Source organism: Gorilla gorilla, chromosome 1 (genome assembly GCF_029281585.2).
Source record: "Gorilla gorilla gorilla isolate KB3781 chromosome 1, NHGRI_mGorGor1-v2.1_pri, whole genome shotgun sequence".
Taxonomy (NCBI): domain Eukaryota; kingdom Metazoa; phylum Chordata; class Mammalia; order Primates; family Hominidae; genus Gorilla; species Gorilla gorilla.
Genome location: NC_073224.2, coordinates 225905332 through 225922734, shown reverse-complemented (window position 1 = coordinate 225922734; position 17403 = coordinate 225905332). Strand labels below are relative to the sequence as shown.

The window sequence follows — 17403 nt, the reverse complement described above, 5'->3', positions numbered from 1 at the left end:
TCACAGCATTTTGGAATGCCTGCAATGTTTAAATTATCAATGGTGTTGCCACCTTAATTTAAAAAAGCAACTTCCATCATTTTTCAAAGAAGAGTACAGTAATCCAGGATAAGTCTATCTCTCACGGTTGCGGTCATTAATGTGCTGGGAGCAAATGAAAGTTTTTAATGTCTTTCAATATGTTTGAGTACAAATTACCAGATTTGCTACTAGAGCTAACTCTGCCCATTATAAAATACAGAATAATTAAGGAGATGTTACTGTGAGTAAGGCTTTTATTTGGCTGGGTTCTCTCTCTCTCTCTGTCTCTTAAGGGGAATTTTCAACAGGGGTGATATTGCCCCCAAGGGGGGTGAAAATTGCTTCTTGGAAGAGGGGATTTAGATATTACAATTTCATGGTTCTCCAAAGGGCCACGTATATAAACAGATACACAATGTATCTGTAGCATTAAAATTTCATGGGATGGGTGGTGAATAGGAAAAAAAATGCCTAAAGGACTCCTTTGAGGGTTGATAATGATAAAAAAAAAGTTTGAGAAACTCTCCTAATAGGATGGCTTCTGAACACTTGACTTTGAACCATTTACCCAATTTGTAATAAATGATATATCTTAATATTTTTCAAAGAAAATAGGAAACTGGACTTGGTAATGGAAAGAACAGAAATAAAAGGCGTCTACCAACCAATGAACTAGTAACATCCTCCCAGGGAACTGGGAGAAGATTAGGCTGGGAAAAAAGAATAAACAGCAACAAAAGCCTAGAATTGGAAGACAGTGGTAAAAACATGTGGGCTGGGTTGGAGAAAGAAAGCTGCAAAGTAAGGGAAAATACAATGGAAAACTCAGCGCACTGTTGTGGAAGTTGTGGAAAATTCCGTGTGGTTACAATATGGAAACTGAAGGAAATGCAACTCCGAGGTGGGCAATGGAGAGTAGATGTTAATGAAGCAAAGGGAAGATTGTGGGGCAGGATCACCTGAGGTGAGGCTGCTGTGGGGCATTTCTACATGTGTACTTTAGGAAGAGTAGAACAGGTGATGAAAAAACCGTCAGCTCTGAAATTTCTTTAGTTTATCCAGTGTTCATAATATCTCTGTCTGAGTCTGTTTTGTGTTGTTGTAACAATACCTGAGACCAGGTAGTTCCTAAAGAAAAAAGATTTACTTAGTTCACAGTTCTACAGCCTGGGAAGTTCAGGATGCATAGTGCCTGCACCTGCTCCGTGCAGGTGCAAGCCATTCATGAGAGACGCACCTCCATGACCCAAACACCTCCCCTAGACCCCACCTCCTCACACTACCACACTGGGGGTCAGATTTCAACATGAGTTTTGGTAGAGACAAACCACATCCAAACCATAGCAACCTTTAACTGGACTAGCTTGAAGCATGTGCTCATCCCTGATCGATGACTTTGGTCAGAGGTGTGGAATCTCCAGCCTTGGATCTACGGCAGTGGGGCCAGCCCCACTAAAACCATGTGTGAGAAAATGGAGGAAAGGACATCTCCAAGGAAAAGTAGGATGTGTTATTATCAAAAGAGCAGATAGTGGATATGGGGAGGTAGAACAACTGATGTTGACTCTGATGTTACACAGAGCTGCATTCCCATCTTAGACACCTTGGGCAAAATATTTCACATCTCTGAGCTTTAGTTTCACCCATTACATGCATTAAGTATGAATGATAACAGAATCTACTGCAGTGGATTACTGTGAGGATTGAATGACATAATGAAGGTGGCATCCTGGCACATAGTCAGGACTCAGTAAAGTTGGCTCCTCTTCCTCCTTACTGAGGAGGTCTATCCTACCATAGAAGCAAAGTTTATGTTAATTAATATGAGTCCACAATAAGCAACTGAATGATGAGAATCAGTGATGAAATTCATAATTCATTAATCATGTGCTTTCAATGAGCTTATTAACTCACTCACTCTCTACAGGGTTATTTTTCCTTCCTTCTCTCAATAACCCTCTTTTTTCTGGACCTCATAAGGCACTAATAGACTTCGATCTTCCCTTCAATGCTTTATTTTCTCTGAGTTTGATTTTTTACCCCTTCCATCCTCACTTGAATAGTGCCTGGTAATGACACAGTTTGCCCAGAAATGGGGGACAGCCTTTGAGAAGCAAAGCACCCTCATGGCACACGGAGAAAGGGTTTGCTACTGTGTTCGTTTGCTCCAGCTGCCATCGCAAAGTACTACCAGATGGGAAGCTTCAACAACAGAAATTTATTTTCTCACAGCCTGGAGGCTGGAAGTCCAGCAGGGGTGGCTACTCCAAAGGCTCTCTCCTTACTTTGCAAATGGCGTCTTTTCCCTGTGTCCTCACAGGGTCTTCCCTCTCTGTATGTCTGTGTCCTATCTTCCTCTTATGAGGACACCAGCCATATTGGATTAGGGCCCACCCTCATGACCTCATTTTACCTTGATTACCTCTTTCAAGACTATCTCCAAATATAGTTGTATTCTGAGGTTCCTGGAGGGTAGAGCTTCAGCATATAAATTTTGGTAGCAGATAAGGGGAGGAACCTTCAGCACATATCAGTTGCTTATACGCTGTGAGGCTGTGAAGAAGGCTCTTAGCTACCCAGTTGTGATTAACTGAAATCCATTCAAGCTAGCACAAGTAAGAAGAGTTTACTGAAGAGTTTGCTAAAGAGTTGCAAGGTATAATCTGAGGCAGGAACAGAAATTTAGCCATCCAACTGGAAATCAAAATCTCTATTTCTATTTCTCAGGACTGGCAATATAACTGTCATCTCTGCCCTATTGTATATTCTGTCTATTTCCTCTCTCTCTGTCTCTCTCATCTTTTTATCTACTTACACATGGTCCAACAAAGCAACTAATCCCTAGTCAATATGATCCTTCATCTCTAAATAGTTTTTGTCTCTAAATCTTAATTCTAATTCTCAAGATAGAGAATCTGATTGGTCATTGGCCATCCCTGATTGGTTGATGTTGAATCAAGTGCCCATTGCTGGTCCAATCAGCTATATCCAAGCCATAGGAGAGCAGGGCTGTGTATTACAGAAGAGATTTCCTAGGCAAGTCCATTCAGCAAGTACTAAGGCAGAGGAATTCCCATGTAAGGGACTATAGTGTGAAGGCACATCCCAAAATATGTCTACAACATAGAATAAGCCTCAGCGTGCTCATTTGTAGACATAATGATTCACACTTCACAGAGTTATAGTAAAGAATCAATGAGATAATGTGTTGCAGAATTATTTGGTGACACGAAGCACCTAAAGTGTTTATAGAGTGGAACAAGAGCTTACTAATTACATTGCTATGTCCCTGCATCAGTTAGCTTTTGACACAAAGTGCTGTGTAACAAATTACCCCCAAACTCACACTCATTTGTTCTCATGAATCTAGATTATCTGATGCTGGCTGATCTAGGCTGGGTTCAGGCAAGGGTGGCTTTGCTGCAGATGTCTCTCACCTTCTCCTGGGACCTGTGGACTAGCCAGGACATATTCTCCTCCTGGCGATGGCAGAAGTTCAAGAAATGCAAACAGAAGCAGCCAGGTCTTTTACTGTCTAGGAAACTGTGTTTGGCGTTTTCTCTTTAAATGTCATATCCTTTGAGGACTGGGCTACATGAGTCACAACTTTATAAATGTTACTGTGTAGCAAATCAATCAAACTTTCATGGGCAAAATTAAAATATATTCAGCATTCATGTTTTGCATCCATGTTAGTGCATGACTTTCATATGGGTGCCTTGCTCCAAAGAGCAAGGCACATAAAACTCAACATTCTTGGCTGGGCATGGTGGCTCACACCTGTAATCCCAGCACTTTGGGAGGCCAAGGTGGGCGGATCACGAGGTCAGGAGTTCAAGACCAGCCTGGCCAACATAGTGAAACCCTGTCTCTACTAAAAATACAAAAAATTAGCTGGGCATGGTGGCGGGCGCCTGTAATCCCAGATACTTGGGAGGCTGAGGCAGGAGAATCACTTGAACCCGGGAGGTGGAGGTTGCAGTGAGCAGAGACTGCACCACTGCACTCCAGCCTGGGCGACAGTGCAAGACTCAGTCTCAAAAACAAAAAATAAAATAAAAATAAAAATAAATAAATAAATAAATCTCAACATTGTGAATTCAGTCAGATTCAGAGAGATTCCAAAAGAAGTTAGAGCTGTGAGAGGTATAAGAGATTACTAATAGTTCTGTTTCATTTCACAAGTAGAGAAGATGGAAGCTTAGAGAGAGGAAACGACTTGCCCAAGCCTCAGAACAGGTTCCAAATACATTTATTGTTGGGCTGGATGAAACACGGATCAGACTAAATCTGGCAATGTTGACGCTGCTAGGGAATTGCAGATTAACTTTAATATATAGATGAGGGTGTGTTGGCTTATTTGTGTTGTCGTTGGATCAGACCTAACTTGATTTAGCCCAGAGATGTTGTTTATTGCTTCCTGGACCCTATCTGGAAATCTAGAAATGAAACGGAAAGGTATGAGTTGTCAAGCAGGAGAGAAATACAGAGAAGATGCAGTTGAAATTGCCAAGTTGAGAAGATGGTTCATTACCTAATTTTCAGCTTTTTCTCTGGTCTCCTGACCCTAAAATTCTTTATGAAATAAGTCTTAATGATATATGTATATGAATCTCTAATTTTTAAATTGCTTATTTGTGTTTCTGTATTATTGGAATTTGATTTTGAACCATAACAAAATTACTGGCAGAGGAATCAGAGGTTGATAAAATGTTAGAAAATATACAGTTAAAAACATTATACAGTTTATATTCAAAGCTTAGCCCAGAATTAATGGCAAGAAAAATGCTAATAAATATACAGAAAGGCAAAAATAATTTCCAGTGTTCCCCGCCTCAAAAAGCAGCCACAAAAGAACCTTCTTAAACCATACAGAAGATGCCAGACCATTTTTCCTTCTTTGAGTCATCTCAATAGCTACGTCCTTTCCTTCATCTCCTCTTGGTCAAGACCTTTCTAATGGCCAAGACTGTCTTTCTCAAAACAAGATCTTTCTCAAAGTCTGAAAGCTGGGGGCGGTATTTTTTTTTTTTTTTTTTTTTTTGATTATTCTCTCGGGCTTTGATGAAAAGGATTTCCTAAGTAAAAGCGCTTGGGTGAAAGTAACAGATTCAAAATATGCAAATTACTGAAAACTCATTCTGTAGTCATAGAAGAAGCCAAATTCCTACTGCTGTCAAATGAAGTTCTCCCATCTGGGAGGGCTGGAGGTTTGCTTCTCCTATTTATGTGTTTCTTTCCAGGGTACCCGTGCTAGGACACACAAAGGCTGCAGCACCCACTACGGTTCCTATGTCTTTGTTGTCTGCCTTTGAACACTGAGAAAGGACATGGGTTGTGAGCTACAAACGTTGCCTTGGGGTTAATATTTTTGTACGTGAAAAATGTGATGAAATGGATGTTTGCACATCTCTCATTATTACAAGCCTTTTAAGTAGAAGCACTTTGTTGTATGAAATGGGATAAGTGGCTCCCTTGCTGACATCACCATTGCCTTAATGTTTTGTATCTCTGGTCTACTGGCTTCTCTTGCTGAGTATAATTCACCAAACACACCACCCTCCCTCCTGACTCCACCCCACCCACCTCATGGGTACACATTTTTTCAAAGGTATTGCATGTTTCGCATGCAAAGTCAAGCTGGCCAATGATCTCTTGAGTTCTGTTGTTCCCCATGATATGGCAAAATGGTGGTCCTGATTCTGACTTTATACCTAAGCATCATCCAGGGAGCTTAATAAAATGCAGATGCCAAGGCCCACCTGTACAAAGCCTAATAGAACAGGCTGGCTTGAGGCTTGGGAATTTTACTTATAAAACACTGTGCACAATTTTGGCACAGGTGATCTGTGGACAAGGCTCTGAAACACTGGTTTGGTGACTGAAAGCTGACCCTTAGCCATCCACCCTGGGTTTGACTTCTAGCTCTGCCACATATTAACTGTGACGTGGGGAGCAGGTCACCCCTCGCTTTGTTCTTCAATTTCCTCAAATCTACAAAACAGAGTGATAACACACACATCACAGCATGGGATGGTTTCATGGATGGTATCTAGAGGGAGCTCAATAAATATTTCTCTTTTTTTTTTCTTTTTTTCTGGGTCTGTCTTTAATATTTCTTCAGCCTGACCCAGTTGTCCATAAGTCATTTCTTATTTGAGGATATGATTCAGCAGAGAAAAGTTAGCATGAAATGTAAGGGTTGTATGGGACCATTTTTGGTTTGGTGTTAGTAAATTTTAAAATTATAGAACAGATTAGATTTATAAAAATGTGACTCTATGCATACATACATTTCAAAGACTGATTTTTAAAAGACCACCTGTGCCAAACAGCCATGTTCCCACCACCCAGTTTAATAAATAGGACATTACCAGTATCTTGAAGTCTCTTCTGTGACCTTTTCTAACCACATCTCCCTCTCCCCACCAGGGAAGCAACTATCCAGTATTTGGTATTTATTATTCCCATGCAGTCCTTCATAGCAACAGTCCTCACAATGTGGTCTCTGGATTAGCAACATCAGTATCACCCAGAAATTTATTAGAAATACAGATTCTTTGGCCCCATTCCCAGACGTATTGAGTTAGAAGCTCTGAGGGAGAGACCCAGGAATCTGGGTTATAAAAAGCCTCCAGGTAATGCTGATGCCCGGTGAAAACTGCAGCCTTGTGGTAAATACTCTCTCTGTGTGTGTGTGTGTGTGTGTGTGTGTGTGTGTGTGTGTGTCTAAACAATACATTAGTTTTCACTGATTTTGACCTTGATATCAATGAAATAATTCTTTGTGTATTCTTTCGTTACTTGATATTTTTCTCCACATTATGTTTGTGCGATTCATCCATATTCATATGTGTATTCATAAGGCCATTCATTTTACAGCGATTTACTATCTGTTGGTGAATATACCACAATTTATTTATACATTTTAGAGCCAATAGACATTTGGGTCTTTTCTAATGTTTTGCTATTTTGAGCAGTGCTACCATGAGCATTCTTGAATATTTAACTGATGCACCTGTGCAAGAGAGTGTCTCTAGAAAAGTGCTTTCCAGCCTTTTTTACAACACAGTCAACATGGAAAATGATATTTGTAAACAGGGGTAAGTAAGCAAGCTTATCAGGGCATAGAGTGGATTCGCAGGCTTGGTTCCCTGAACTCCTGTTCAACCATAGTCCTATGTAAAAATGTTGGGAATCTTTTTAAACATTTCCAGACTGCTTTGTGGCTGAGTTTCTCAAGGCAAATGAGACTTTGCCAATTAGATGCACAAACACAAGATGGGGACCCATGAGGCCAAGGCTGCCCTCCCAGCTGCTCTTGTCATTGCTGCTAACGAGCTCCCTGCAGCAGCCTTTTGGGGCCCACATTCATGGAGCATAGTGTTCGCTATAAGGGTGTGTGTGTGTGTGTGTGTGTGTGTGTGTGTGTGTGTGTGTGTCTGTGTGTGTGTATCCTTTATCAAGTTAAGGAAATTCCCTTCTCTTCCCAGTTTGCTAAAGGTTACTTCATCAACATCATCGTCATCATCATCGTCATCAGTAACTGCATTTTATGGGTTGTTTTTTCAACTCCTGTTGAGAAGATCTTATGGTTTTTCTCTCCTTTATTAAGATGGTGAATTACATTGTGTTCATCTTCTGGGACTGCCTTAACAAAGTACCAAAAACTAGGGAGCAGAGGGGGCTTATATGACAAAAATTTGTTGCCTCGCAGTTCTAGAGGCTGGAAGTCTGAAATCAAGGTGTCAGCAGGGTTGGTTCCTCTGAGGGATGTGGAGAAGACTCTGTTCCAGGCCTCTCTCCTACCTCCTGGCAGCTTCAGGCATTCCTCGACTCGTAGATGGTCATCTTTTCCCTGCATCTTCACACCATCTTTCCTCTGTGTGTGTCTGTCTCTGTGTTTAAATCTCTTTCTATAAAAACACCAGTCATACTGGATCACAGCCCACCTTAATGACCTCATCTTAATTTGATCACCTGCAAAGACCTTATTTCTAAATAAGCTCACATTCACAGGTACTAGAGGTCACAACTTCAACATCTTTTGGAGGGACACAAGCCACCCCATAACATACATTAATAATTTTCTAATGTTGAACCAATCTTGCATTCCTTTGTCATGCTGAATTTTTTAAATACATTGTTGAATGTAGTTTTCTAACAGTTTATTTAGATTTGACTTAGGACTTCCGCCTATACATTAATCAATAAGATTGGCCTGTAATTTTCCTTATACAATTGTCCTTTGTCTGGCTTGGATATCAAAGTTGTCATAGCTTCACAAAATAAGTTTTAGAAAATAAAACTTCCTCTTTTTCTTTCTATTTTTTACAATCTTTGTCTTACTTGGGAAAATTTCAAACCCACAAAAGTAGAGAAAATAATATAAAGAACTCCCTTGTGCCCATTATATACCTCAAAAATTAACAACGTATGGCCAATTGTATTTTGTCTATTACACACCCAACCCTGAATTATTTTAAAGCAACCCCATACATCATATCATTTCATCCACAAATATATCTGTATGTATCTCTAAAAGCTACAGTCTCTTTTTAAAACACAGCCACAGTGCCATTTGTAACACCTAAATTATTTTTAAACCTATACGAGTTAGAAACAACAGTAACGGCCAGGCGCAGTGGCTCATGCTTGTAATCCCAGCACTTTGGGAGGCCGAGGCAGGTGGATCATGAGGTCAAGAGATTGAGACCATCCTGGCCAACATGGTGAAACTGCATCTCTACTAAAAATACAAATATTAGCTGGGCATGGTGGCAGGCGCCTGTAATCCCAGCTACTCGGGAGGCTGAGGTGGAGAATTGCTTGAACCCAGGAGGCAGAGGTTGCAGTGAGCCAAGATCGTGCCATTGCACTCCAGCCTGGTGACACAGCGAGACTCCCTCTCAAAAAAAAAAAAAAGAAAAAAGAAAGAACAGGAACATGGACTTCTATGTGCCCATTTCTCAGTTTTGATATTTATTAACTCATAGTTTTCTTCCATGTCCCCTCACACCCGCGGCTTCCTCCAAATTATTTTGGAGCAATTCCCGGATATTATATCATTCTAATTTAAAATTTTTCAATATATAGACATTCACCTACTGCATTAGGGGTAGAGAGATGATAGGATATTTCTATGCTAATGTTCTTTCACAGGAAAACAGAAACTCACAGGGAGAGATGTTCCCTTCCCTCTCCACCCTCACGTTTATTTACATTCTTAGGCAGTTGCTCCCAAACCTGACTGGTCTCTTCAGGGTCATGTGGAGAGGTGGCAGGTGCCTATAATCCCAGCTACTCAGGAGGCTGAGGCAGGAGAATTGCCTGAATCTGGGAGGCAGAGGTTGCTGTGAGTCAAGATCGCGCCACTGCACTCCAGCCTGGGCAACAAGAGTGAAACTCTGTCTCAAAAAAAAAAAAAAAAAAAAAAAACCAGAGATGCCAGGAAATTCTCAGAGATTCATGTCTAAATGATAAGAGTTCTTTAACAACATAACAACATAACAGTATCTTTATCACACCTAAAAATTAGCACCGATTCCTTTTTTTTTTTTTTTTTTTTTTTTTTTTGAGATGGAGTCTTGCTCTGTCGCACAGGCTGGAGTGCAGTGGTACAATCTCTGCTCATTGCAACTTCTGCCTCCCGGACTCAAGCGATTCTCCAGCCTCAGCCTCCTGAGTAGCTGGATTACAGGCACCCGCCACCATGCCCAGCTAATTTTTGTATTTTTAATAGAGACGGGGTTTTACGACGTTGGCCAGGCTGGTCTTGAACTCCTGACCTCAGGTAATCCACCTGCCTCGGCCTCCCAAAGCGCTGGGATTACAGGCGTGAGCCACCGCGCCTGGTCTTGATTCTTAATCTGATTAAATATCTAGTCACTGCTTAAGTTTCCCATATTGTATCATCATTTTTTATCTGTTGATTGATTTGAATGAGGATGCAAACCAAGTTCACACATCGCATTCAGTTGATCTGTTTCCTAAGACTTTTTACCTCTATGGCTTTTTAATTTATTGTATATTTGCCATTTATTTATTGGAGAAACTGATTCATTTACGGTATAAATATCCCACATTCTGGATATTTTTTTAGTCAGTGCATGTTGTCAGTTGACATTTTCTTCCCTCCTCTGTAATTTTCTGTAAATTGGTGATAGTTAGATCAAGAAGCTTCATCAAATTCAGCTTCTTTTTTTTTTTTTTTTTTTTTTTTTTTGGCAGGCAAGACTATTTCCAACATGCTACTGCGTCAATCAGGAGGTAGATAACGTCTGTTTTGCAAAACTATGAACCATCTCACAGACTTTTTTAAGTGACCATCTAATCTGTATTTATCATAGACATAAGGCGTTTCAAATGATGTAATTTTTGGCATATTATAAAGGTCACATAAAATTGTCATATTACTTATTTAAATGTATCTAAATACTAAAGACTTTTTATTGCCTGGCAGAGGAGCAGACAGACTGGGAAAGGGAGAGGGAGCAACTAAGTTAAGCATGCTCAATCCTTTATCCCAAATTCACCAATCAGATAAGACACTGAATTAGGGGTGGAGAGAGGCTGGGGCATTAAACTAATGTTTCCTTCACAGGAAAATGTGAAATCACAGGCAAAGAGCTTTCTGCCTCTCCACCCTCATGTGCACATCCTAGGTAGTTGCTCCCAAATGGAACTGGTCTCATCAGAGTCACACGAAGGCATTTTTAAACAACAGAGATGCCAGGAGATTCTCACTTGGAGATGGATGAAAGGGACTTGAAATCTGTTAAGCAGACATCTCTTGTTAGTGCAGTACTATCAGGGGTCTGGAGTGTTCTAGAAAACCCACAGTCATACAAGTGGTACCTTGGTCCAAAGCCATAGCCCTGAGTATGAACAAATCATTTTCTTTATCAGAAAACAAAGATAAGGATGCCCGTCTCCTAGACTTGTTTGAGGAGTAAATGAGATGGCACATTCATTCACTTATTAAATATTTATGAAATGTTTGCTATGTGCAAGGCAGGGTCCTGGACATTGAGACAGGCAGAAAAAGTGAGAGAGAGAAGGTTGCCTTCACTGAGCAAGATGAGCCTCAAAGCAGCAGTGACAAGAACATAAGGTGAGGGTCACAGAAGAACGGCCCAGGAGCTGCTCTGGAAAGTACAGGGGCCCACTAGTCATCCCTACACCACCTCGCTGCAGGCCAAAACCCCCACCAGTTTAGAAGGTGAGTCACTGTTAGGGGTTGGGAATCATGTCCCCCCAAAAATCCAGATGTCAAAATCCTAACCTACAGTGTCTCAGAATGTGGCCCTATTTGGACCTACGGTCATCGGCATATGGACTTAGTTAAGATGAGGTTGCGGCCGGGCACGGTGGCTCACACCTGTAATCCCAGCACTTCGGGAGGCTGAGGTGGGTGGATCACAAGGTCAAGAGATCGAGACCATCCGGGCTAACACGGTGAAACCCCATCTCTACTAAAAATACAAAAAATTAGCCAGACGTGATGGCACACCCCTGTAGTCCCAGCTACTCAGGAGGCTGTGGCAGGAGGATCAGGAGACTCACTTGAACCCGGGAGGTGGAGGTTGCAGTGAGCCAAGATCTCGCCACTGCACTCCAGCCTGGGTGACCCAGTGAGACTCCATCTCAAAAAAAAAAAAAAAAAAAAAAAAAAAGACGAGGTTGCATTGGAGTCGGTGGGCCCAATCCGACATGACTGGTGTCCTTAAGGGGAACTGTGGACTCACACAGGCACACAAGGTAATGCCATGTGAAGGTGAATGCACAGATCAGGGTGATACACCTCCAAGCCAAGGAGCACCAAAGATTGCCAGGCAACCACCAGAAGCAAGGCGACAGGCACAGGACATATTCTCTCATAGCCTCAGGATGGAAACAACTTGTGTAATACCTTGATCTTGGACTTCTAGCCTCCAGAACTGTGGGACAATAATTTCTCTTGTTTCAACCACCCAGCCTGAGGTACCTTATTACAGCAGTCCTGGGAAACTATTACTAATACATCCCATACACAGACATTCATTTGGTGAAATGACAATCCACATTTATAAGCACCTACATATATGCCGGGCATTTTTGTAGGTACAGTACAGCTTCATCCTGCTTCTGCCTCATAATGACTCTAAAAGGCAGGTACTGTTATGATTCTTATTTTACAGAGGATGAAACTGAGGCACAGAGGTTAAGCAGCCTGTCCAAGGTCACACAGGCAGTACGTAGCCAGGATTCAAACCCAGCAAGTCTACAGTCTGATGAGCCCAAGCTCTGAACCTGCAGGATCCCACTTTAGCTTGGAACACTGAATGTTTGTTTAAGGGGACTTGGAACCAGTTTCACTGGATATTTCTGAAAGGATTTCTAAATGTTCTTAACTGGCACTATGCCGTGTCAAGAGGCCTCCCGTCTTGCTTGGTTTCCTTTGATCTAGTTGGTCAAAACAAAAACCCAACAGCCACTCTAGTTGGGTTTCCCTGGAAGAACTGTATTTGCCACCACACTGGTAAATCCCCCAACCCTGTTCATTCTTCACCAAATTGGAGGGGCAAAGGCAATTGAGGTGCACGTATATATTTGTTATCAGTAGCAATTTCAGTAATTACTTCTGCACACATAAAGCAAATCAGCTGGAAGGCAAACTGCAGCCACCTGACTTTAAACAAACTCAGTGCCGCTGAGCAAAACAAGAATCCCAGCACTGCCCCTGCAAGGTCAAGGGTGCTAGAGACAGATACACCTGCATTATCACTCCAGCTCCCACTCCAAGCTCACTGTTCTAGCTCTGAATCCTGCCTCATGGTGTCCTGAAGTAATGCCCATGAAGCAACTTGCCTAGAAACAGAACATTCTAGAAGGCTGATATGCACCCTCCCTTCTCCCACCTTATCTTCCTGGCATTTCCTCTATGCTGGTGATAGTAGTATGTTCTGGAGTCCTATGTTATTTCAATTCAAGCAACATTTTATCAAGTACCTTCTGGAAGAAAAGTACAGAACTTGGCATAGAGAATAAAGAAATGAACAACAGAGACCCTGCTTCCTACTGTCACTTTGCTTCCTGGAGCCCCAAAAGGCTCCCATGGGAAGCCACAGAAGACTGGTCCAGAAAGCAGAGTTTCCACGAGGGTGACTTACTGTTCTAATTTGCTGGGACTGAGGGGATCCTGGGACTTTTGGGTAAAGTCCTGGGCAAACCAGGAAGAGCTGATGACCCCAGTTCCAATATCCCAGCCCCCCAGCTCCCCACACCTACAGTTTAAGGAATCAGTGGATCAGCTTAATTCTGTTTTTATCTCTTACATATAGTATAGTGAATTTCCACGGGAGATTTTGTCTGGAAAAAAAATATTTTTGTTACCTGAAAAATAGAAAATAAAAATATTTGACATCTTTACCTTCTTATTGTATACTACGGGCTGTTTCTTTTACAGATGTTTTGTCCATACCATGCACCAGATATGACTCAATCACTGGACAGGACAGGCACAGAATTTCTGCAGTCCATGAAATGGAGTCATCTATGCTTGCTTGGAACAGCTTACAATAATCCGCAGTTGAAAATTACCACTGTCATTACAACTCCAACCCGAAAGACGTGTCTTAGGCCAGGAAGTCCCCCTCCTCTTACCTAGGTACAAGGACAAATCACTAATCCTTATTCCTGAGAACACAGAAGCCATTGTCTATCTTCTAGACCCTTTGTGCCCAAGCCTATTCAAGCATCTTGCTCTGCAAGGGTGTTAACATGTATCCCTCTCATTCTGGGGATTCGGGGACAATGATTCTCGTTACAGAATGCTCTAATTCTTTCCAAGACATTGATGCCCCCCTTAGCCAACACAAAGAAGCCCTTGGGCTGTGAACAGCCTTGCCTGCTTGGAGACCGACCCTCTTACCAAGGAAACGGGAGCTCAGCATGGTGTACCTCCAGCTCCTGGGACTTGTTTCACTGCAGAAGTCAGGCCAGCTTGCAGCCACCTCCAAATCTTCCTGCCAGGTTTCTTTTCTGCCTGTTCCAGGAGCTCAGGATTCCTTCACAGTTGGTGAGGTTGCCTTGACACTGGCAACCACCTAGGGATGCCGAGCGCCCTTTAGGGAAGAATTCAGCCAGGAAGATAATAGATGCTAATGTCAGAAGGGGAGCCCTGGAGGGAAAGAAACGAGAGAGGATCACCTGGCAAGGAGTGGAGTGCTGTTTCTGTAATTTCCCCGTGGAATTTCGATCTGCCCTTGTCGAGAATGAGGTCAGACAAATGAGTTTATTTATTCTCCAGGGTGACTAACAGAATGGAAGCATTCGCAGAGCAAAGAAGGAGTCGGGAGCAAACCACAATTAGCAGTATTACCAGAACCTGCCCCTTCCAAGCCAGATCGTTTCCTTTCTTTCTTTCTTTGTTTTTTCCACTTTCGCAGACTATTAATTGGGCTGCAGCTTTTTCAGACAAAACAGTTCCCTAAAGTCTGACTCTTTCCTTCTGGATTTGCAGACTCTATCAAGGCATTTTGTCAAGTCCCCAGATTTTCAATTATTTTTTGAGCCTGAACTCCTGCTTGTCACAGCAGAAACGAACATGTTCTTAATTCTAAGAGGAAAACTCCCATTTTCTAGGGTTACTCCAAAAGAGGACATTGATAGAAGAGGCTACTGACATGAAGAGGAAATAACTCTACCCAATTAAAAAATGGGGAAAGGATCCAAACAGATGTCTCTTACAAAAAAATTAAAAGAGCCAATAAATGTATGAAAAGATGCTCAACATCATTAACTATCAGGGAAATGAAAATCAAAACCACAATGAGATATCACTTCACACTCACTAGGATGGTTATGATTTAAAAATCAGGTAATAGCAAGTGTTGAAGATGTGGAAAAATGGGAACCCTTATACGTTGCTGGTGGGAATGCAAAATGGTGCGACCCCTTTGGGAACAATCTGCCAGTCCCTTGAAAGGTTAAACACAAAGTTACCATATAGCCCAGAAGTTCTACTCCTAGGTATGTACCCAAGAGAATTGAAGACCTATATCCATCATTAACATATACAGGTATGAAAACCTGTATAAAAATGTTTATAGCAGCATTTCTCATAATAGGCAACAAGCGGAAACAACCCAAAGTCCATCAACTGACAAGCAGATAAATAAAATGTCAGCTTTCAATATAATGAAATAGTGTTTGACCATAAAAAGGAATGAGTACTGATACACCCTACAATGTGGATGAGCCTCGGAAACATTATGCTAAGTGAAATAACCCAGACACAAAAGACCATACATTATATGATTCCACTTATACAAAATGTCCAGAATCAGAAACCCATAGATAGAGAAAATAGATCAGTAGCTGCCTAGGGTGGGGATGGGAGATCGGGGCTGGGGGGAGCAAAGAAAATGAGGGGGGAATGGGGAGTGATTTTTAATGCATAAGGGGTTTCTTTTGGAGTGATAAGAATGTTCTAGCATAATTGATTGTGGCTGTGCAATCTGTAAATATACTAAAATATTGAATTGTATATTTTAAGCAGGTGAATTGTATGAGATTTGAATTATATCTCAATAAAGTTGTTATTACACAGGAAAATGAAATGGAAGTGATGCATGAGCTGGTTGCTGAGGACTAAGTGGCAGTCAGCAAGGGAGAGGAAAGGAGCTTCCCAGGCAGCCGTAACAGCCTGTGCAAAGTCCCTGTGGCAGGAGAGAGTGTGGTGAGCCCCGGGTTCCAAAAGGCAACTCGTGGGGCTGAAACCTAGAAAGGGATGGAGAGCAAGGAGTGAGAGGATGATGGACAGAAAATAGGGGAAAGATTCTGTTGGACTTCGCAGGCCAGAAAATGAGTGTTGTCTTTATTCTCAGAGCAAGGGAAACTGTTTGCAGGAAATGACTGTCAGATTTACTTTATGAAAAATTGGGCTTTGCTGCAGCATGGAGAATGGATCAGACAGAAGGTAGAGTGGAAAGGAAAGGACCACTGGGAGACCATAGAGCAGCCCAGGTGACAGTGACAAATGTCATCAGGAGTTTAGGATCATCACACATACCTTGAGAAGTAAGTACGTCAGCAGTTGTCATCTTCATTTGCTGCATTGAGAAACGAAGTGGCTTCATGTGAGGCTATTGGGCAAGTTAGTACCAGAGATGGGTCTCTCTGTTTTACTCTTACAAATCTTCCCTACAGCCCAAAACACTGGGTCTTTTCTCTGGGCTCTTGGCAAGTGCCAAGTTAGCATTTGTTTTGCCCCCTACTCTCCAGAGAACATGGACGTACTTTTCTTCCCCCTGGGTTGCTGAAAGTAAAAAATGCAACAACACTAAATACTCAAGCATGTGGTCTGGAGACACAGGTCTCCATCTAAATCCACCACTGATTACCTGTGACCTGAGGCCTAATCTCTCTCTGTCTCAAGTGCCCAGTTGGTAAAGTGTTGCATAGAGTAGTCCCAAGTTTAGAGGATTGTTGGGAGAATTTAGTAAAACCATCTCACTAACAGCTTAGAACAAAGCCTAGTGTATATAAACTACTCAGTAAGTATTGGCCATTATTATCCTTTTCAGAATTATTATTACTTTGAACAAAGAATAGACAGAGAACACTAGACATTCTCCTCACATCCCAGTCTCTGGAGGCTTTGGCAGTCTATTGGTTCCTCTCTGAGCAAAACTGTCTTCCTAACATCTGTGCACAATGGCCCAACATCTGGCCCTGAGAACTGGCCAAGACTGAGGCTCAGGAGCCTGGTGCTCTAGGGTGAGATAGCATGTGGATCCAATGTCCCTGACCTAGCACATGCAGTGTTTGTCTTCTTTGCCACAGTTGTGTATTTCCTGTGGAATTCGAAGGCTGTCTCTCAATGCCTACTCGCCACTTTATCCATACCCAAACATGGCATCAGCCTGGCTCCTTGGATGTGACCCACTCAGTTGCACAGGGCCCTGTGCTTGGAAAGCCCTTGCACTTTGTTCATTGCTCTGATCTCACCATTTGGAAATTCTTAATAGTTCTTGAGCCAAGGTGCCTTCATTTTCCTTTTGCACTGGGCCCTGCAGATTATATAGCAAATCCTGCAATGTAGCCCCTTCTACTACAGCAAGTAAAGGGCGTGGTGGTGTGGGAGATCATCCAAGAGCTGACTTGGAGTCAGCAACGAGAGCCTGGCACTGGCTGTGGCCATGGGCCTGTCTGTGGGCTTCTAAGCAATCACAGGAGATAGATGGTTAAGATTAAAGACACCATATCAAGAATGCACAGGGGCTCAAGAACTACACCCTTGTTCCCTCTCTTATGCTGCTCAATGCTCTAGTTTCTCTTCAGGCTAAGTACAAGGACCATGTCTGTATTAGTTTGCTGGAACTGCCATTAAAAGTACCA

General features: G+C 42.1%; 1 protein-coding gene across 1 annotated transcript in view; it reads left to right on the top strand.

The window, feature by feature from the left end:
* Positions 1-17403, top strand: part of KAZN (kazrin, periplakin interacting protein) — a 1230220-nt gene that overhangs the window by 378740 nt on the left and 834077 nt on the right. The window lies entirely within an intron of this gene.